We start from the raw sequence: 24,154 nt of genomic DNA on the forward strand, positions 1-24,154 counted from the left end.
ATGAGATATGTTTATCTATTAGTTCTGTAAAATAATTTTAACAGATACCTATAAAAATGTCAATCACACAATTTTCCATCTAAACAATCCTGAATCCAACCTGAAAGGGAATGCCATTACACTGTGTCATGTGGAAGCCAGGGCCATCCCAGGAAGGACACAGATTATTCCCTCATCACTGTGAGTCTAGAATTTTCACTATTGTATTTTATAATAATTCACAATAAGTCTTGAAACTTCATGTCTTTCATCTTGCTTCTCATCAAATTGAAGCTATTGTTAGGCATCTATTGGTACTGAATCAATTAAAATCTGACAGTTGACAAACAATGTCATTCTAATTTCATCCTACTACATTTACTAGTTGGCAATCAACACAAAACATTCTCTTATTCATTTATACATGTTTATCAGTATACATTCACAGAAGACTGTTTTATTTAATTTTAAGAATTCATTTCATCATTTTGATGCTCCCATCGTCCAGTGTCAGATCCTTCCTTCAAGGTGGTTTATGTTCTACTGAAAAATTATGATCCTTTTATGGCACATCTGTATTTGCTGCCACTTTCCTAAGGGCCCAATTCTCTTCTATCTATTTTTTCTCCCGTTATATGAGGATGAGTAGCTAAAACTAAGGGTCATTTTAAGGGTCTATACAAAAACTTAATGCAGTAGAATAACAAATTAGAAGCTTCAGAACACACAAATACACATATATGATAGTGATCTAAATGGAACTGACCAATAACAGGGGAGACGGGCCTCAACTTGACATCTCTTGTAACCAAATAAAGCTTCAAGTTCTGGGAATGGGTTACATTTAACTGAGTTGTTGACCAAAGTATCTTCAAGGGAACCCCCAAACAACTTAGGCTATTGCTAATGATACTGGTTGTTCTTCAGAAATTAATGGCCAGTCCTTATTGCTAAAGGAAACACCTGAACTGTGTGCTGAGCATGGAGAAGCTGGCTGGTGCCTACCTAGAGCATTCATCCCTACTGATCGCATTCATGATATGGAAGGTATTCTGTGTGTTACGAAAGGAGAAACATAAACACCAACCTAGCTATAAACCCTGGATCTACAATGATGAATTCTCTACAAGGTGTGCTAGAGCAATAGCAGCACAAAGCATGTGGGACCAAGCAACCAATATCTGAATTAGGACTCCCTCCATGAGATGGAACCAATCCCCAACAGCATTCTGGTAGCCAAGAGACTGAGACTAGATAGTCAAGAGACTTAGGAGAAAACCAAATGATACTGTTATGCTGAAGGAAAATGGCAACACGACTTTCTGTTATATTTATAGGTTAGTGAGCTGTCAGCTACCATCAGAGAAGCTTCCTTTGATGGGAATACATGCAGATATTCACAGCCGGACAATGTACATAGTGAAAGACCTTGGGACACTCAGTCCTAAATGCGATGTCTCCATCAAATCCCCACCCCCACAAGGTTCAGGGAGCCCTGCAGAAGAGGAGGTGGAAAGACTGTAAGACCTAGATGGAATGGATAAGACCAAGGAAACACGGCCTCTGAAGCACAGAAGGACTTGCCGGCACACACATGAACTCACAGAAACTGGCAGTCCGCACAGGGTCTGCACAGGTCTGGGCCTGACCGAGTACTGGAACTGACAGTGAACGTGAACACAAACCCCCATCCTCAACCCAGAATTAATTCCAGCTGGTTACCACGGGCAAATGAAAAACTAGTTTTCTCTAACAGAGTCTCACTCAAGGCCAGGCCCCATGCCCAGAAGTAGGTGATCACCACAAAACAAACTCAATAGTAATTTTGGAAGTTGGTTGGTTTTCTCTCATAATGCTTTGTCTGGGCCCTTTTATTTTCTTACACTACAAATCTTTTGCATATCTATTATGGTTTCTAACTTTGTGTTCTTGGGGGATTTCTATGTGTGAAAAGTGTGGGTCTATACATCTATATGTGTTACTTCTGCTATTTCTTTAGCTCTTTCTTTTTCTGTTTGTTTATTTGTTTTTTACTATTCAGGGTTGTTTTTATTTTAACCTATTTGTTTTAGATGCCTGTTTGATTTGTAATGAAAGAAAGCAAAAAAAAAGATGTAGATTTGGGTTGGTGAGGCAGATCTGGGAGGTGTTGGGGAAACTACAGTCAGAATATATTGTATAGAAATCTATTTTAAAAAAGAAGTTATGACTTTAATAATTATCTACTATGTATATATAAGTAAAATTATAAAGTAATTACATATATCAAATTGCTAAAATTCAAAATATTTATTGCAAAATTATAAATATATATATATATTCTATCACAATCTGTGATCTTAAAACATGATTCTCATACTTTTGACTAAAAAAATATAGAGACTATATTACACTGAGCTTCCTAGATTTATTTTTAGTGATGGAATTAACATGTGTTCACTGTTAGTCATTTCAGTATGTACCACCTACTTCAAATAACCAGGTGTCCAAATCTCAGAGAACTATACTTGGGGAGTTAGGCAGGTCCACAATGGCGGCACAGGAAATGCAGCTGTATCATTTCCTTTCTTATCAATGCTATCAACTACTTAGATAATACCTTTCCCATTTCCTTTTACACCTGACTACTTCAGGGAGAATAAACTGAAACAAATTTAAAGGTATGTTCTTGAATAGCTTCCAAGATATACATCATATGTTTCTTAACAAATACGGAATAATGTATAAGTACACAAACTAGAAGGTCGAAGGCCTTAGGTTAGCTATTTCTTTACAATAAAATAATAGATGACCTGACAAATTTTCTTCATAAAATATTCCTTTAAAAATCCTTTTGTACAATTTGTACTAGTCTGAGAATAATTATTTTAATGCCTAGAAACATGTTTTGCAAAGTAGGAAAAGTCTAATAAACCAATATATAACGTTTTAAAATACATCTTCTGAAACAAATGAAAGATATGAAGCAAATACAATCTAAGAGTAGAAGGGGAAACAAATAGCTCACATGAAACCATCAGAATGTCCTTTGTGGTTACTTAGCCTTTAGTAAGTTTGTAATTTTGTGTGACTTATTTAAAAACAGCTTTATTAGTAAGTAGATGTCAAAAGTATAAAAGAACTAGTGTGCACACAATTGGACAGAAGTTACATTAAAGGCATTCATTACATGGAAGTCCCATGTGATATCATCATTACCAATTCACTAATGTAAGAATTTCTCAGAGTGGTAGTTTCCACACATATTGGAATATTAAATTTAATATTTACAAACCATGAGGCAAATTACACATTTAAAAGCTACCAAATTATACTAGAGAAATGAAATAATGAGAACTGAGTTTATAAAACTTGGAAAATAATATGGAAAAAGTTAATGGGGAGAAGTACTATGACATCAATAATATAACTACAGTATTGAATATTGAAAAAACATTAAAAATTATAATTAAATTATTGTTAAAATATATCATAGAAAAAAGGACTGATCGCATACAAAATAATATAAGAACAAGAACAATGGAAATTGTACCATCATTGGTTCCTAGTCACCAACTATTGTTCCAACCTTTCTATTTCATCAAAGATACAGCACATTTTCATTGAAGGAGAAGCCAAAGAACTGGCTGACAGTGATGCTGGACCTCTTGGAAGCATTTACTTTTAAAAACAGAAACAATACAATTATAGTTAATGAAATATGGTATATATAGATTTGTAATATATTATCCAAAAGCAAAATGACTTCAAATTTCAGCCATGTTGAGAGCAGATGGTAACCTGTAAAATGTCTAAAACTATGGCTAAAATAATCAGGACCTTAGTTATATGAATGCTCATTTTATGAAAATATGCCTTATCTACTATATTTACACTATAATGCTGTAGGCAAGCTAGTCTCTCTCTCTCATATATACACATAAGTGTGTATATATATGTGTGTGTGTATATATATATATATATATATATATATATATATATATTATATATCAGGGAAATTTCTTTTTAAATGAGCATATATAAAATCATAAGGAAAACTCTATTAGAAAAAGTAAAGGATTAAGAAATGATGAGCTAGAAAGAATATGCTACAAGTATAAAGTCTCAAATCACAGGTAATAAAACAATGAGTTAAAAAGCTGTATAAAAAGATAGGAAACACCATTTCACACAATCAACAAAGATTAAAAATATTTAAAAGAGATTGTGTTCATTCTTATAATGTGTTTGTTTTGATTTTATTTAAAAATTGATTCAGCCCCAAGAGGTAAGTTTGGAAGTGCTATTCCTGTCTGTGTGCTTCAAACCACTAGTCAGTTCACATCTACTGGATATTTATAGGAATTATCGTTACTTAAATGTTTAATAGAACTTAACCAGAAAAACCAGGTACTCTTGCTTATTTATGTTTAAGTATAAAAAGGTAAAATCGCTGGCAGTGATGGTGCATGCCTTTAATCCCAGTACTCCGGAGGCAAATGCAGGTGGATCTCCGAGTTTGAGACCCGCCTCCTCTACATAGTGAGTTTTAGAACATCCAGTGATAATCAGAGAAATAGTGTCTCAAAAAAAACTGTATAAGGGCAGGGATACAGCTCATTGGCAGACACTGGCTTCCATTTCTATTATCCCAAAACAAAGCAAACAGAGTCTATCAAAGAAATCCACACATTGGGCACAGTGTACAGAATAACTGGCAATAGGATACCCAACTCAAATTGATGCAACTATAGGACCTCTGCTCTATCCAAAGCTCACAGAATATCATAGACTAGGGGACAGAAAGATTGTACAACCAGAGGACCTTAGTCTGACACAAGACTGTATCATATAGACATGACAAGAGAGCTACATCCATGAAATCTCAGCATTTAGGCTGCTTAAATAAGACCAGCACAATGACACCAGTTGACATGCCAATATGGATGGGGAAATCTTACAAGGTCCCACTAATAGTTGAAGAGCTATAGGCAATGAACAGCCACTGAGAGAGAATCCAGGGAAGAGCACCCGATAGATTATGAAACCCAAAGGGTTATCCCTAAACACATGATATATAGAGAGATAGAGATATAAAAAATACTGTCACATATAACATGTAATATACATTATGTATATACAATGTATGTTTGCTATATATTATATATAACTATATCACATATACATACACATATATAAAACATTAATAAGTAAGTCCTGGATTTGAGTAGGTGTTGTGGGACAGGAGAAAAGTGGAAGGGAGGGTGGAAAGAGTGAAAATGATGTAAATACAGGATTCATGTAGGAAATTTTTAAAAATTTAAGTTAGATAATTATTTTCTTAAAAACTCGTTGCTATGAGTGGACTGCATCATATGTGGTGTTGAAAGAGGTTTCGGTCCTGCTCAATCCTGCAGCCCTTCAGTCCCAAAGAAACATACAGTGATGAGGGAGTCCCCTCTGTGTGCTGTGATTACCATTAATGAATAAAGAAACTGCCTTTGCTGTTGATAGGACAGAACTTAGGTAAGTGGGGAGGACTGGACTGAATGCTGGGAGAAAGAAGGGCAGAGTCAGGAGTCGCCATGGAGCTGTCACAGTCAAACATGCAGAATCTTTCCTGGTAAGCCACAGCAATGCGGTGATATACAGATACTAGAAATGGGTTAAATTAAGATGTAGGAGTTAGCCAATAAAAAGCTAGAGCTATTGGCCAAGCAGTATTTTAATTAATACAGTTTCTGTGTGATTATTTCAGTTCTGCATGGCCGGGACAAACAAGCGGCCCTCCCTGCTCCAACAACACAGAGGTCTACATTAATCATAGACTGGTTGGCCTAGTAGCTCAGCTTTCTTATTAATTAATTCTCACATCTTACATTAACCTATTATTCTTGTCTGTGTTAGCCACGTGGCGTGGTACCTTTTTTGGCAAGGCAGTCACATCTTGCATCCTCTGCTTCTGGGTGACAACTACACACTGAGTCTTTTCCCTTTCCCAGAATTCTCCTGTTATCATTGTCCCACCTCTACTTCCTACCTGATCACCCTGCCTAAACTTCCTGCCTGGCTACTGGCCAATCAGCATTTTATTAAAATACAATTGACAGGGTACAGACCATTGTCCCACAGCAATGTAGTTCAATTGCATCCTCATCCTCACTTTGTATGGGATAAATCCTGCAGCTATGTGTAAATAGCATGAGGGAGCTCAAGCTACAGTGAAGAATGTACTAAAAGAGAGATGTTATCCTAGCGGGACTGATCCAGTCCCATCAACACATTAAATCTTGATCTAAGAGTCAGTTAGAGAAGTTTAAAATTCCAAATAAATATGAGAAAATCTACATTGCTAGCCAGGCCAGTGATGATCCAATCTACCAGGAAGGTAAATGTCTAACATCTGCGTTGGGCTCTACGGAATATTTGCAAAAGAGATTATCAGTGGCTTGCTATTTGCTCCAGTAAACTAACAGAATAACAATTACTAATGTTCAAAAATGAGAAGCTACAAGCACAGGAATTTCAAATGTATCCTGAATTGAATAATATAATTTTAAAAGAATTGATATATTAAAAATTCAAGTGATGTTTATAAAATAATTTTAATAACAAAGACTAAATTACATTATACTATTAGTAATAAGGAAACACTAGTGAAATGTCCTCATGTAATAAAGGGTTCCTCCCTACAAATCCATTTATATTAATATAGCTTTAAATATATTTTATTTTAATCTTTTATATGCTGATACTTCTATATTTATTTCATGAGACACAGCATCTGTTCAGCCCTGTCATTTATTAAAAGAATGTTCTCTACACAATGGAGTAGTACTCATCTGTTAAAAAACAACATCATAAAATCTGCAGACAAACGGATGGAACTAGAAAAACTCAAGCCACATGGGATAACCCAATCCCAGAAAGACAAGCATGGTATGGACTCTCAAGTAGACACTAGCTGTTTACTAATGATAATCAAGCTACAATCTGTAGACCCAGAGAGGCTGGGTAAAGAGGAGGTATGGAGTAAATGCATACATCTCTCTGGGATTCTGTAGGTAGACTGTTGTGGGTGGGGGCTGGATGGGAACAAGTGGTGGGAAGAGAGTGTGGGGAGAGATGGCAGGACTTGGGAGACATTTTGGGGGTTGGTGAGGTGACCTAGTGCATAGAACCTTCCTGGAATGTATGAAGGTGACCTTAATAAGGACTCCCATTAATGGGGGATATGGAGTCTGAACTGGCCATCTCTCATAGGTAAGGCTTCCAGTGGTGGGACTATATTACATTCAAGTGAGCTGTTGTCTAAAGGAGTCCCATGGATATTCCCAAATACTCCAGGTCTTAGTTAGGGTTTTCATTGCTGTGAAGAGACATCATGACCATACCAACTCTTAGAAAGGAAACATTTAATTGGGTGGCTTGCTTACAGTTTCAGAGGTTCAGAGTTATCATCCCGACAAGGAGCACTGTGGCATGCAGACTGGCATGGTGACGGAGCTGAGAGAGCTACATCTTACAGGCAACAGGAAGTCAACCGACAGGGAAGCTTGAACAAAAGAGACCTCAAAGCATGCCCCCACTTTCTCCAAAAAAAAAAAGTCACACCTTCTAATAGTGTCATTCCTTGTAGGGGTTATTTTCTTTCAAACCAGCATAAACAGCAAAACTAGAAGTAAAATATCTGCAACATTTTATTTATAAAGTCATGTACCTTTCACAGAACTATGAGATTCACTATTCTGTCAGTAAACAGAATATTAGATGCTTAAACTATCATTACCTGTTTTCACAAATTTGAAAATTTCATTTAAATTTTTCTAAGCTCACAAAATAAATACTTGTACAAGCAAAGAACAGTATCTGAGTAATACAGTATCATACTAGAATAAGAACACCCCAGAAAAGATAGACAACACGCTCAACAAGATTAGTAATCTTCCTTTTCCACTGGAAACCATGGACCTTTTGCAAAGAGCAAAGAAAGGATAACACAAGATACAGAGCAGTCTACATCGGTGAACTAAATACATACAAGTACTCTGACTACAGAGATAAGGACTGAGATTTCACTTTCTCAGCTGAAGACTCATGTTTATAAGATTTATTCATCAAACCATAAGAGACAAACAATAAGAAACTATGACTCCTAGTAGTAGTCAGTTTGTAGATTGAAGTAATATCCTAATTTGCTTGATTTCCAAATGAATAGTGAAACTCAGTTGTGACAAACAAGGAACAGGAACTTTTAAATAAAATTTCATGTTTCAAATTTTAAAAGAAAAAAATGAATTTTATTTTTTTAATGAAGTTAGTCTTTAATGACAGTATGTGCCCACTGGGATAGCTCCATGTATTATTTAGAGTATAGAATGCAGTTAATTCTCAACCAAATTATAAACAAAGGTATCTAAGGTATGTCAAATAATGGAGAGTACCATTTACAATTAAAAAGAAGCAAATAGCAAAAGATAAAGATAAATATATTCATCTTAAGTAACTATAATGAGAAAAAACTTAATTTCCCAGTGGAAAAAAAATGTGTGTTTAATGATATAATCTAACTCTTAAAAATCGTCTGATTTCCTAGAATGTTTTGATGATATGTGCAAAATGAGTAAATTATTCCTTGAATGTGGTGTATGGAGGAAGAAGACCAGTGAAACAAAAAGAGTAATATCCAGCACACAAACAGAAAATTCACATTTAGACAGAAATCTCACAGTTTACATCACATTCATGTTTAAAATTAAACAGCACTTTTTCACATTTTGAAAATTTCCCCCCTAAATGTGGAAAGAACAGCAAGCCAGAACTTTAATATCATATTTTTTCCAACCTGGAACAGCTGCAAAAAACAAATCTTGCTGGAGATAAGCTGGGTTATAAATATCAACATTCCCTTTAAATCAGGGAGTCCAGTTTTCATACCATCTGCTTCTTTCTAAACAGGGAACACCACGAAAACCGTAAAGCAGGGCATTCCTTTCAAATACAGCATTTAAAAATGAATATAGCAAAAGCCTATGGATTGTTTCCAGCCCTAGTCTTTCCACTTCCTTCAGTAGCTAGGACCACAAAGAATAATTTTGTGAAAGTAACTTTTATCCACAAAAAAACTACATAATCAACAAGGAATAAAGTTTCCTTCAAAACTGTTCAAATATTTGTCAGAGTTATAATCTCTGGTTAGAATTTATTTTTCTTTAATTTTTATTTTATTTTTTATTTTGAATCCCTTTTGTTACCTCTACTTTTTCCAAAATTAACAAAGTTTCTTTCAAAAATTTGCATGTTATTTATCACAGCACATAAATGAAGACATCAATACAGCAGGACTTTCTTTTAATACACGTTCTGTCTGTGCAGAAAGCCCCTCCTCATCTCTCTTAGCTCTGTCTGTGCAGAAAGCCTGACCTCGTCTCTCAGCACAGCGGTTTCTTTCCTTTTTCTTTTACTAAAAATGCTGCGGAATAGTGGGTAGAGAGAGTCTAAAAGGAAGAGGGAACAGTTGTAACAACTATGAACCATAACAATGACCAGTATGAAAAGATATCCATAAAGACGGATATGTATTTGATAGCCATAAAGATGTGGTAAGCGGCACTCATACATTGGTGATAGCCAACTGTAGTCTAATTGGATATAAAGCCCACTCAAGAGGAAGAAATCATGGCTGGTACTAGAAACCTGTTGGGCCAAAATTATCTCAGGGCCTGATCCTCGAGGCCTTAGGACAGAGAGAAGCCAGGCTTGGGTTTGAGGGAACCAACTGAGAACGAAACAGCAAAAACTAGGTCGATGCCCCTCCAACCAGAGGGAGGGCTTGGCTGTCTCTCATTGGCTGGAGGTACCCCCACATTACACGATGTCACACAACCTATATAAGCTGATGCTCACAGTAATAAACTGAGTTCCTGCTTTGACTCGACTCCCTATGGCATCTGATTGTCCTGCTGTGTCATGGGGCTGTGAATGGGCAGATAGCACACTCACCTTTCCCTGGGGAATAAGGAGGCTAATGAGGCCGAGCAGAAACCTAGCCAATGCTGCAGGGCTAGTGAGGTCATGGACCTTAGAAGAGAATAAAATGCTGCCATTTTGTTAGCCAACATAATTCCTAATTACATCCTCAATGTTCTTACACCACAGATAAGTGTAACCATCAGAACACCAGGAAACCTGCTGGAAACAGGTTTTTATGGAAATGGCTACATAAACAAGAGCTGCACAATGGTAATTCAACAGACGTGCTGACATGGGAGGGGAAAACGACCCACAACCACAAGCACCTGATGACTGCTGAGGAGGAAGAGTGGCTTCTCCCAGGGATGAGTCCTTGCCTGGTTACTCAACAGGAACCCTCACCGCGGTGTTCACTGCATTTTTTATAAACTTACTCATACACTTACCATTGAATCAGCACACGTGGCATTTGGTAACAAAAGGAGCCAGAGATTTAAATTCACACAAAAACCTGTACATAATTGCTAAGACTTAGAAGCAACCAATATACCCATTAATAGGATATTTTTAAAACGATGATACTTCCTCACAGAAGAGTAAAATGCAAAAGAAAAAATATACATCCAAGCCCCAAACATCTGAACAGAAACAAACTGCTTGGTGAAAGAAACTAGCATGAAAAAGCTATTATTCTTTTCATTATTTTTAATTAGCACATCAAGTAATGGGTTTTACCATAGCTATTACATGTGCATGTGTACTATGTTCTTACTGATCTCCCTCTGCCACTCCCTCCCCTTTATCTCTTCCTCCTACATATGAGAGAAAACATATTGTGTTTGTTTCTCTGGATTTGGCTAGTTTTAGTGGACATGATAACTGCCAGTTCCATCCATTTCTCTACAAAGGTCATAATTTGCTTTTTCCGTATACATGAATGAAACCACATTGTGTAGATCTGCCATATCTGTTAATAGACATATACATTGGTTCTTCTAGCTAATATAAATATGTGAGCAGTCAACACAGATGCCCAAGGGTCTCTATGGTAGGACTGACAGTCCTTTGAGTATGTACACAGGAGGCATACATACAGCTGGGTCACATTCATTTCCACCGTGTGTGTACTCATTTACACTCACACCAACAGTGCATAAGATTCCTCTGACACCACATCCTCACAAGCATGTGTCATTTCACTGATAATAATCATTCTAAAAGGAATGAAACTAACTCTCAAAGCAATTCTTGACAAATACGTCAAAAATATACATTAGGACAAAAGACAGCCTTGTCAATAAATGAAACTAGGAAAACTGGACATATACAAATGCAGGAGACATTAGATAACTTATTTCTAATCCTGCACAAAAAATAAATTTCCAGTGGATCAAAGATCTCAATATAGGACACTAAGCCCTAAAACTTCGGGAGGAAAACATTTCAAGATACAGAGGTAGGACAAACTTTCTTTAAGATGACTCCAATTATACAGCAAATAATCCTAAGGCTTACTTTGAAACTAAAAAGCTGTACAGCAAAGAAACTAGCAGCAGTACAGACAGACAGCCTATAGGATGAATGAAAATCCCTTCCAGCTATACTTCAGAGAGGTCTTAAATATAGAATATACAAATAACACCAAAAATTAAAAACACAAAACAATCTGTCTGCCAATACATGAGCTAAGGAAGAGAATAAAGAATACTCAGAAGTAGAAACAGAAAGAGCAAATACACATCTTTTTTTCAGTGTTCCACATTGCGCTACTCTAGCTATATGATATTCATCAGGAAAAGCAAAATTATGGAGACAACAGAAGGAAAGAAGGTGTCTAGGAGTTGTAAACCCAAGGAGAGATGTGGATGCAGAAGACTTCCCGGCAGCAAATCTATTCTGGTGGATATATGTCTGTACAAATAGAGACAAAGGGACATAGAGGTTAAAACCCATAGAATTCACGGTACCAACAGTGAGGTCGCCAGAGCTGTGCACTCCGTGGGCTAGAACTCCACCACTCTGCTGTGCCATGGGGATCACAGATGAGGCTGCATATGTGTTAGGATAGGAAAAACGTGGGCAACCTCTGTATCGTTCTCTCTACTTTGTTGCATTCCTAAAACTGACCACAAAGACATCTTATAAGAAAAGTCTCACATAGAAAATTCTTCTGGAAAGTACTAGATAATTACGTAAGTTTCTGAAAATATTCTTCTACTAAGATGTTTTATTATTAATTACTCAAGATTCTTGTCTTTGAGCTGGATTCTATCGCATGAGTCATTCTCACAAAAACCAAACTAAATTCTTTTAAGAAATCTGTTTTCAAATTTTGCTGAATTCATAACAACGTAAAGAACAATGATCTCTTCAAGACAATTCTGCAGTCAACATGCAATCCGGTTTCATAAATGCCAAATGCTGGGCTGCAATTCCGTGCCTCTATTCTGTTGGTTCCATTTCACTCCACAGTTACTCCACTCCCGTGCCTCCAAATCCCCCGGCCACCTTCAGTCTAGTCTGGACACATGGGCTTATCCCCCTGGTAAAAGGAACACACACTGAACACCAAGTAGTAATCACTCACGTTGCACGCTTGCCGTAAGTCATTCTTTCCCACATACGCCAGTTCAGACACAACCTCAGAAACAGTGTGTCTGCAATGGTGCCTCTGTTTGGGTAGCAAAGCAAAGAGCACCCTGCCCTCCACCAAGGCATCTTCTGTGCTCAGATTTCCCCACAGTCTCAGTCTTTCCACCTCTGTCCCCTCCTTTCTTCCTTTGCTGCAGATCTCTAACCTGCGACCTCATTTGCTCACTAAATTCATATGCTAATTGTTTTCCTAACTCGGCTCCCTTCCCTCAAATCCATCTTCGTGGCACTTCTAGAGTAAGCTCTGGATGCTTAAACTTAGTCAAGATCCCTGGGGTTATAGTGTTATAGTTCAATGTTTCCCTTTGTCTGTAAGTACAGTCGGGTTTTTCTTCTCTTGTCAATCTTTTTCTTTTACCTTTTAAACTCCCACCAGTCCACACACACATACACACACACACACACACACACACACACACACACACTTTCATAGACACATACAAACACATGCACACACGCATATATATGCACACACACGCGCACACACATGCACATGTAAACCGTGCTCCATCTATTTTGAGCTGCATGTAGCTCTGAATTTATCAACTTACAGAACTGATTATTTGTGCTCATGTCCTTCTTGTATAGGCTTTTTAGGTCTTTAAATACGTTTTTACCTACTAATCTAATGTTCTCCCATCAAAACAGGAGAAAAGAGGAGCCAGTGGGGTGGCTTAGTGGAGACACACATTGCTATTATGCCTGACGGCCTGGCATGTCCCCAGGACACACATGGAAGATGACTGTGCTGACTTCCAGGCCCTTCTGTGGCACATTTGCCCTGCCACAGACACACAATTCACACACCCCACACACAAAATGGCAGAAAGGTAGGAACCTGATTCAGTTCCTCTCCATCCTGACTCCTGATAGAAGGCAGTGTTCAGCAGGCCTCATCTGGCTAGTAAACCATTTGCTTCTACCAGTAAAAGTCTAAACTCAGTTCTCATGGAGATGGTCTTCTCTCTCACTGAGGTGATCGTGGGGGGTATGCTCAGGTGTTGAGGTGATCATGGAGATGGTCTTCTCTCTCACTGCTGTGGTGATCGTGGGGGGTTTGCTCAGGGGTTGTGGTAATCATGGGGGTCTGCTCAGGTGCTGGGGTACTTAAGCTTTCCCACTAACCCATTTTAGGATACTGCCTCGGTAAGAAATAAACTTTTAGGGTCTCAAGACACTGACATATGGGTTTGTGTACATGAATATATGAATATATTAATATCCAAGGCTACCCTAACTGTTAATCATTTATCCAGGAAGCATTTCTTGAATGCACCATACTCTGATTCAGGTCAATACAGCATTTTGCTGCATGTCTTTATAACACACCATGGTAAAAAATAAAAAATAGCTGCTGTAATTGTGTTTTCTTTATTAAACTGTATTTATCAAGACAAGAACTGTGTACAGCATTTGGTTTTATCACGATCTAGCAGTGTTTAACTCATAGTATGCGCTTTACAGATGATTATGAATTCCCTCATTATTCAGTTATTAGTAACACTAGTCAACGGAGACTGAGTACAGAGACATCGCATACTGCATTCTTTACTTTTCTTCCTGCCACCAAATAGCCTCACAAGAAAAGACCTACAGGAGGAAGGGTTTATCTTGGCTCAGTATTAAGGACACAGACCCCCATAACCCTGCAGACATGGTGGGAGGTGCATGTCACTGTGCAGCTGGCCGCAGGGCAGGAACATGATGGATCATGAAGGATAGACAGGGCAGGGAGCATGGCCAACCCGCACACCCTATGGCCCACTGAGTTACTTCCTCCATTAAACCTCAACTCCCAAAGATTCTAAAGCCTCCCCACAAAGCACCAAGTGTTCAAACACAGGAGGGTTTGTGGCACGTTTCACAGTAAACCCCAATTATGTCTTACATTCTTGATGGTGACAACCATAATAAGCCAGGTAAGTATAAAATATGGGACTTATTAAATACTGATTAAAACTACAGGACAGAGAACAATAGGTTGATGGCAGGGTTTCTAGCCAGAAAGGGACCTTTTAATACAATTAGATGGCGGCATTCTAATCAGTGCTAAAGAAACAGAACAGCAAGTTCAAGTTTGCTGAAATGGGGGGGAGGGCTGGAGCAAACAAATGGGTCTAAGAACAGAGATGGAATTAGAAAGGAAACAAGGGAACAGGTTTTATAAAGAAAGACTTGCGGATTTCAGGGTCTCGGGTTTCAGCCTGAAGAACTGGAGAGCCTCTGACTTGGGGCTGAGGAAGGAAAGGTGTGGGCCAGCGTAAGAGGACCACTCACACTGGGTTTCCTCTCTACACCTCCTTTGGAGCAATGTGTCAGTGAATTAAGGAACAGTAAGCGTTATGTGGTATAGCTAATTTTATGTTCACTAATTAATAAATTGCAACATTGATTAAAACCAATAAGTAATTACCAAAATATTACAATCTGCTAAAGTATAATAATGTACCAAGTATCAAGAGACTGCATGCTAAATGTGGTAATAAGTCAGTGCACAATAGTACAGTACTATTTTTTAAAATAAGTTAGATAAAAATCCACAGCTTATGAATCTTGATTTACTTAAATATGTTTAAATTACACAACATAAAAACATGTAAAACATTTTCTCATTATAATTTTGCCCTCTCTAACAAAAAGTCATGTTCATAAGCCATGTTCAGTGCCAGAAGCAAAAATTCAAACCAAGAAAAACAAAGTAAAAGGAAACAAGCCACAAATCAAAACACCTTTTCCAACCATTCAGTCAAGAAAACACACCTTATACTGTGTCCTTGATGCTGGCAAGTCTAAACTCTGGACAGCGGCCAGAAAAGAGATGTTTCCCGAAGCAAGGCCTCTGTGGCTGCACTGCTTTCCTGGCAAATTCAACTCCAGTCACCAAAAATTACACTCTCGGCTGACTTTTCTTACTGTAAATTAAAATGAGAATATACGGACAATTAAGTGAACGGTTTCCAGTTACATAGTTGACTAAAAACAAGACAAGTTGAAGGGGCTGGAGAGAGAGCTCAGTTGGTAAAGAACTTGCTGTGCCTATGTAAGGAGCAGAGTTCAGGTTTCCAGGATAGGGAATATGCCAGGAAGCATGGGGCCTGCCGGAAATCTCCATGCTGGGGGAGCAGAGAGGGGACATCCCAGAAGCAAGCTGGCCAGCTGGGTGAGACAAATGGGTAAGCTCCGGACTCCAGGGCCCAACCCTAGCTCGTTAGATAATGTGGAGATAACTGAGGAACACACCTGACATTAGCCCTGGGTCTCAGATGCACTCACACACACAAACCATGACGACCATGTGAACACACACACACACATGACCAAAAGAGAGCTCAAAAATTAAAATGTGTCAGAAAAGATGAGAGCGGCTGGAGTTTCCTACGGTTCTTTTTGTTTCACTCTTTGATTCCTGGTTCTCTGTTATCTATTCAACTTAAAACAGGTTTAACTTCCCCAGGGAATTTGGAAAACAATGCACCTTCATAAGACACAATCCTGTAACAATGGCTGGGAGACAGTCTCTTATAGAAAATCATCACAGAATCTACTAGACCTAGTATAGTGCAAAGGTCATCTGAGAAACCATGGGAGATATTCTGCTGAGGTTCTCGAGCAGTGGTTTCCAACCTTCCTAACGCTGCAACACTTTAATACAGTTCCTCATGTTGTGGTGACCCCAACCGTAAAATTATTTTGTTGCTACTTCATAACTGTAATTTCACTGCTGTTACGAATCACAATGTAAGCATCTGATATTTGAGATTTCTAGTGTGTGACCATCAGAGAAGCAGACGCCCACAGGTTGAGAACCACTAGACCCATGCATGCCTGTAAAAGACTAATTTCATATTGCTTTTATCTATTTCAATTTGATTATCATTAACTCATAAAACTATAGTACTTAATCATATGCTTTAAACTGAATATTAGTTCCTAAACACTTACTAACAGTAACAATGGAAAATAGCTAATATATGTAATTTATTTTTCAGTTATATACATGTTCATTGAATGTATATGTATACATACATATTGCATCAAACTCCGAGTTTTTCTCTAGATTACACTGAAATTACTCTTGTATACATGAGAATCAAATTTCTATGACTCCAAACTGCTTTCTAGTAATACTAACTGAAAACTAAAAACAATATATTTGAGAACATAAATTTTTAGCTTCCATTTATCAATATAAATACCTTACAATTTTTTAAAGTTTACTCTGTTAAATTGTGTGTGTGTAGGACTGGGTGGGTGTGTGCGTGTGCGCACACACACAGACAAGTATGCATGCAGACAAGCACACACATGTGAGAGTGCCCGAGGCTGCCTGTGAATCTGGTACAGTTAACCCCAGTATGGGAGCTGAGGACTGATCTGCAGTACTCTGCAAAGTCTGCAAGCCCTCTTACCCGCTGAGCCATCAATCCAGCCCGAAGGCCTTTTATAAATACAGATACAAATTCAAGCCAAGAGTTACACCATGACAGAATGGCTCTAAATAGACAGTGTGCTTACAGAATAAAGTTTGCTGCTTATCTCAAACCACAGAATAAAGACAACAACAACAAAAAAAAATCATATCCCTAAAGAAAAGGGCTAGTATTAGAAGATACTTGAAAAACATCTGAGATAAACTTCATAATTTTGAGCTATATAATAGTTTCTAAGAGACTAAAACCAGAGTAAACAAAAAACAACTATAACTAAAATATTATATACTTCAAAAAACAGTACAAAGGTTATCTACATAATGCAAAAAACATTTACAAATCGGTTATTGGATAAAAGCTTCATACTTAGACTATATGAAGAATTCTTGCTATTTAGCAATTCAAAAAATTATTAATCCAATCTTCCAGTGATCAAATATTTGAAATGACATTTTTCCAGAGGTTTTTCAAATTGTCAACAAGCACAAAAAAACCTTCAACATCATTATTTATTATAGAAATTCAGAACAATTGCACATCCCTTTCACCTCAGCATAGCTGACTATACCAAACGATAAACATTGACAGCAGAAGAGGACGAGAGTGAAGGGAGAGTAGAACCCTCATGCATTGGTTAGGAAAGTAAAGGGGTGAGCTCATGCATTAGAAATCAGTCTGCACAGATAGGTAATCTTCAACCACTTCAAAGAGTTGTAAAATATGACATTTAAATAACTTAGGGTTCTGTTGACGTGAGATACGACTTCTCTTGGCAGCAATGATCTATTCCTGAGAGAATGTTAAGCACCAAAGACCCTCTGCTTGGAGCTTGTTTTCTTCTTGGCAAAACTGGGCTTTGAGCAAGGAACTGCCCATGCATCGACCACTGATAAAATGCACACTGTTCAGACAAGACAAGCAGGATTAAAAAAAAAAACTGTCAAATCTTGCCAAGACAAGGTAATATGGTTTCAAAAAATTTCCTGCCTCTAAAAATGGTCTGTCAGTTACTCTAGGCCTTAGCCAAAGTTAGTAGCCAGTTGTCTCTGTCATTTTTGTATATTTTGGAAGTTGCTTGATTGTACTTCATGCTTATTCAAGTAATATTATTTCCCTTCTCAGGTCTTTGATAGGGTTAAAGACTAGATAATTGTAGTTACTTTCTCTCATGACTTAGCCAAGTTATTTATTATACAAGACTTAAATTCATTAGGACAGGATAATTATTAAAACATTTATCACATGTTTCTTGCTTGATATTGTTTATGCTGTTGTAATTCTAAATTTTATACCTGAAATTTGTTCTTATTGTATATAAGTTTGTATTAGATTTAAAACTTTCTTATTTAAACAAACAGGGATGCTGTAGGAATTCCTATAGCCAGTAGCCTTTAAGTTACCCACGCACTTGGGCGTGGCCTCTTATACTATATATGCCAGTGTAAAGCACATGTCTGGCCTCTCCTCTGGACTGTGATCTGTGAGTCTACCCCTAAATAAATAATACTCTATTATACTCAATTATGAGCTAGTGTTGGATTTCTTTTAAGTATCCATCTTTTGCAACTGTTCTCAAAAACCCAAAAATAGAATTGCATATGACCAACATGTCTGTTCCTAAGTGCACACTCAAGAGAAATAAAAGCATCTCTGTATGAAACATGCACATGTGTCTTCAGAACAGTGTCATTTTGACAGCTGCAAAGAGAAACTCATCCGTAATACACAGACTGAAAAGTCAAGACACAGCCACATAATGGAATAAGGACCAGGCGACATGTGCACCACTGCTGTCTTGGTAGATAAAAGAAGAGGGTCAGATACATAGACATATGGGTGGCACCAAGATTGGCTACGGGAGGTTACACAAAGGAATGCAGCCCTGATAACCTTGTTACTACCATCCAATGTAATACATATCTAACTCCCAAATATTGGAGTATAAAATGATAACACTGCCTTGTTTATAAACCACAAACTAGTATCATTGCACCAAAAGTAAAGACTTGATGTTTCTCATATGTTTCATTTCTTGTCATCTTTTCATCTTTGCTGCTATCTCTCTACTATCATTTTATCACTGCCTGTTCCTTTTGAATGGAGTTCTAAACACTGAAGCCATGTGTTATGAACTCATCAGCATCTAAGATTTCCTTCAGTTCATCTTCTTTGGTTTAAGGCAAGCCTCTGAGTTGTTCATTAACTTCGTTGATTTGATGGGGTGTTTTGTTTCACTTGATCTCACTGTCAAATCTTATATTTTCCAGACAAGCACATAAAAGCCTTTATAGGACATTTCTCTATAGTCCAGTGTTTCCCATATGTTCCAGGGAAAACAGATTTAAGGACATGAATGAAACGAGAATGGGACACCAAGAAGCAGAGGAGGGACAGCATCAGAAAGCACATCATCTGCTATGACCTGCGCAGAGAAACCGCGTGCTACCCTGAGTCACTGTGAAAAACACACGGCAATGCTCTAACACGGGGGCGAGAAAAGACCAAAACCTCCAACCCTTCCTGCACAGAAGGAACTTGATGACCGGAAATGTATTAGAGCCCAATAAATAATATGTGTGCTACCAGAATCCAATCTAAAGCTCTTCATCCAGTGTGCTTCCCACTTGAACCAGGGTATAAACTATAATCTGTAATTTGGATCTAGTCATGGGTAGCTTTATAATTTATTATTCTAAATAAAACGTTTTTATGTAAGACAAAGTGTTCTCTGGATTGAGCAATTTTTGTTTTGTCATAGCTAACATTTTATATTTTACAATTTAACTGGACTGCTATTTTTGCAACTATAGAACTATAAGAAATTCTAAGAACAGCAAGCTATTTTGTTCTTGCTGGATCCGTGACTTAAGATATGCTGTTGACAAGAACTTTATTTTATGAAATTATCTTACTGGGTGCTTCAATGCAATGGTTTGTTATAGCACTGAGTACATAATGTTTATCTCTTTATAATTATTCAATGCATGAGGTAAAAGAATTCTTTCTCACTACAATACACACACAAATTAGACACTTGGCATTTCTATCATAAAAAAAGATTAAGTATATTTCAGAGGTCTGAAAAAGAATTATCTCCTGGACTAAATGATTCCTATTGTTTAATTAAGAAATTTCCTGAGGAAATCAAATGTGAGTAAATATGTATCACTATTTTCTATTAGCATTATTTTGGCTGTTGTGAGAGAATACAAAAATACTATATTCTTAAAAAGTACGTTTAAAACCTTCATAGAGCCAAAGTTATTGAAATCAGAACAAGGATATATGCACCAAGTCTGTAGAAACACTGCCTCACTTCATGCTTTGACAAGGAGAAACATTCCCAGGGGGATGCTTTGAGATGGATCACTTAGCACTGCAGTAAGTAAAGAATATTATTCCTCAAATGTTACCCAAGGTCAGAGTCTCGAAAGTCAAGAATAGCTTCCTTAAATACATTATAATGATGTAAAATGTGATTACATACTTCCAATGACCAAGAAATGTCACTCATTATAAGAAACCAGAGCAGTAGGTTAACGATGCTGACCTCGGATTCCACTCAGTTAAATAAGGGAATGTGACAGATAGCTAATATCAACTATCAAATTGATAGGACCCAGAATCGTCTAGGAGATGATCCTTTGGGCGTGTCTATGAGATCATTGTCACTAGGTTAAACTGGGAAGACCCAGTCTCAGAGTGGGCAGCACCATTCCCTTGGCTGAGTCTTGGATTGCATAAAAAGAAGTCAGTTAGCACAATCTTTTATTGTTTACTTCTGTTGATACAATATTACCCAGCAGCCCCATGCCTCCGCCTCCACGTCTTTCCCATCATTCACTAGCTCTGGTACACTAATCCAGAATAAACCCTCCCGTCCTTTATTTGCTGTAGTCAGGTATTTTTTCAGGAACAAGGTAACTACTACAGCAATGTCTAATCAGTGACTGAAATCCACCAGCTGACATCACTTCGATGATAGAGCTAACGTGGGTGATGCAAAATGCTAAGTCTGAGTATGCATACTTATTCTGAAAACTCAATATTTTTTTTCAGTGATTAAGTCTAGTCTTTGGGAAAGGGAATAAAGGCTTAGGGAGGCTAGGAGGAACTACTAGCCATTTTTGCTATCCCCTCAAAAGCACTAACCCAGTCAGCTTGTAGCAACGATTTTCATAGAGTTTGCACACTCAAGACAAAAAGCAGCAATCTATTACTAGGTCTTAAAATGTTTAAGCCTTGATGCTCTATCTAGTGTATCTTTCTTGGATTCAGTTTCTCTGCTAAAATTGAGAGTCCAGTAAAGAAGGGCAGGGTTCATATGATCAGTTCTAAGAAATACCAAGTTCTTTTGTACACTCAACACTTACCACAAAAGAAATAGAAACTTCTTACTCTGATGCTTTCTCTAACCGTGCCTACAACTGGTACCCACTTTTGTGAGTGATATGAGCAAAGAAAATATCAAAATCTAAAGTCTTCTATTTGAAAATAAAGTCAGGAAAACAGCTACCAGTAAAGACAGCCGTGATATATGTGTTGGCCTATGAAAATTAAAACACAACAGACCTTTCACTTGGGCTATAAGTAAGAATCAGGCAATGATTCTACAGTTGCATGACCTAAGCATAATCAATCTCCTTGTCCAAATGAACACTGGTGCAGAGTAATTTTACACATTTTATATTTATCTCAAAATACAATTTAGTATTGCCATATAACACTAAATTTTCTTCACTTGTTTAAATATCTGAATATGCTGTCATTGGCAAGACCAATGAGATCTGGGATGAAATACAGCTTACTCTTTAACACAACAACACATTTATTCAACATTGGCTGTTTCTGTTTGTTATTACTATTTAAAAAGAGACAGACTATAATGACCCTATTTGGACAGGTAGATGGGCTAAGAGGCTCTTTGGAAGAATGAGTTTTAAAAATCTCTGCTCCAAGTTTTCTTTGGTCAGACATGGTAGAAAGGAAATATCTTGTCCCTAAATCTAACAAACAAACAAACAAACAAACAAAAACAGGTTGGTGTCAATACAGCTCCCACGTAATCTTCACATTCTGCTAAGTAAGCTAAAGGATTACTCACAGCTTTCCATGGTCAAAATGGTGACATCAGAGTTTGGAAATGATTAGATTTAATATTAACATTTCCTAATCTTTCCAAGAGCCCCACATGACCACACCCCCACTTCTCTGTGTATCCTTGAGAGGTGGGGAATTAAGGCTGCTAAGGGCAAAGAAACTGCCAAGCAGGACACTTCAGGCGCTACCTAAGCAGTAACAACACCGAACCAGTAGAGGAGAGAGTAATCGGCTTAATGTTCATTTCTCAACTAACCAAAGAAATAAGAGGAAAGTCAAGAGCATTTTTAAGTACAGTAAGCTAAAGGAATGGAAAATGTAATTAGTAACACCTTGCATTTTTTTACAGATCACCATTTTAATTATATTTTTAAATCAGTTAATCCTGCTAGGGTAGATACTAGATTGAGCACTCTACAGAGGGAATAACGGCTGAGGAGTCTCACCTAAGGAAAACTAATCTTGCCTTACTGGCAGGGTAAAAACAGCAGAACAAGCAATGCTCCCTTTCTGAAGAGATTTACTCTGGAAACCTGGTACAGAACCGGAAAGGCCAACTTCCTTCTCCTCTGTGTTTTCCTACAGGATGTTTGTTCTGCTGAATCACGAGGGGTCAACAGATAAGGGGAAGAGAGACCTGCAGGAGTTATCGGTGTAGCTATCTTGTAGTTACATGAAATATGGATCCAATAGTAGGTGCTTAGAGGTTTAATATGCTTCATGGTAGACTGCAAGGAAGATCAGAGGCGAAAGCCCTTCTTGTAATGAGTTGCAACTTGCAGAAGTTCGTTAAGGTCAAGTGGAAGACGCTATACCCCAGAACCCCCTTTCCCAGTCATCCGCATAGACAGCACCCTCCTTTAGGTTCAGGGATTCACGAAGCATCAGTAAAAGTAACCTCATTTCATCACCACCATTAACCAAAAAAGCAACTCTTCTCTACAAACGTTTTGGCTTCAGAGATTGTTCTGTTCCTATAAAAGGGAAAGAGGAAAGAGTACATAGGAGTGAAAACACAGACTAGGGAGGCCTAGGCGAGCAGGGTTTGTAGAAACCAGAGTTACACGCAGCAAAGAAAAGGCTCCAAAAGTTAATGGACAGCACCAGGAGCGAATCCCCAGCCTAGAGTAAGTCCGAGGGGGAGGAGTGGGTGGGACTGACAGTTTCAGGACCAGGAGCTCCGGGACACGCTGGCAGGACGCACCCCCGCGTTGCTCGGCAACCGAGGCGGCCACGCCCACCCGCCCCAGCCCAGCCGTCCTCTCTGGGCGCCAGAGGCTGAGACCCCTGGAGGAGGAGGCCGCCCTGCAGGGCCGGGAGCCCAGCCTTCCTGGAGGAGCCCCCCGATGCCCAAACCCTGGGCCGGGGACCTCCCCGGGCCCGCGTCCTGCGCACTGTGACCCCGAACCCCCAGCCCTCGCCGAAACACACCTCAGCGTAGCACAGCCGGGGCGGCCCAACCGCGGGTCCAGCCGGGCAGGCAGCAGTCCACGCTGCTGTCACTCAGAGGCGGGGGCGGGACGAGGAGCCGCGCAGGAGAAGGGGCGGGGCCGGCGCTCAGCCTGCGCTCTGATTGGCTGGGCCTTCCCTGCGCCAGCCTGCAGGAGGGCGGGAGCCCTTAGGCCCATCTATTTTCCAAGCAAGAAAGCTTTGGGACTGCTGAGGATGGACGAGTTAACCAACATAAAACGAAACCAAAAGTTATTTTAGTGAGTGGCCAGCCTTTTACACGCAAGCACACCCAAATCTAGTCAGGGGATATTCTTAGGAAACTTTCCAACAGTGAGAAGGTGTGCCTGAGAGTCAAGAGGCTGGGGGTGTGGTGATGGGAAATTCTTATTTTAATTTTTAGCTATTAACAGGACAATCAATTTAGGAAAAGTAGTTGTTGAAACATGACCAATGACTATGATTGTGGGCGTGTTCCAGGAACTTAGTTTTCACATATGTAGAATAGGAACAAACAATATTGAGGTATTTACCTTTTGGAATGTATACGACAACTGACTGCTTTCTAAATTATGCTGTTTTTGCGATCCTGA

General features: G+C 38.4%; 1 protein-coding gene across 2 annotated transcripts in view; it reads right to left on the bottom strand.

Annotated features, from left to right (window-relative positions):
* The window catches only part of Triqk (triple QxxK/R motif containing), a 64,568-nt gene extending 40,934 nt beyond the window's left edge, over nt 1–23,634 (bottom strand). Inside the window, exons 1-2 of one of the 2 annotated variants that reach the window (XM_075966941.1) lie at nt 23,544–23,634; nt 15,343–15,494 (exon numbers count right to left, since the gene is read on the bottom strand). The gene's annotated coding sequence lies outside the window, so the exon portion shown is untranslated. The remainder of the gene's footprint in view (nt 1–15,342; nt 15,495–23,543) is intronic. The other variant, XM_075966942.1, reaches the window with a different exon arrangement.
* Between the last annotated feature and the right edge of the window lie 520 nt (nt 23,635–24,154).

Source organism: Microtus pennsylvanicus, chromosome 3 (assembly GCF_037038515.1).
Source record: "Microtus pennsylvanicus isolate mMicPen1 chromosome 3, mMicPen1.hap1, whole genome shotgun sequence".
Classification (NCBI taxonomy): domain Eukaryota; kingdom Metazoa; phylum Chordata; class Mammalia; order Rodentia; family Cricetidae; genus Microtus; species Microtus pennsylvanicus.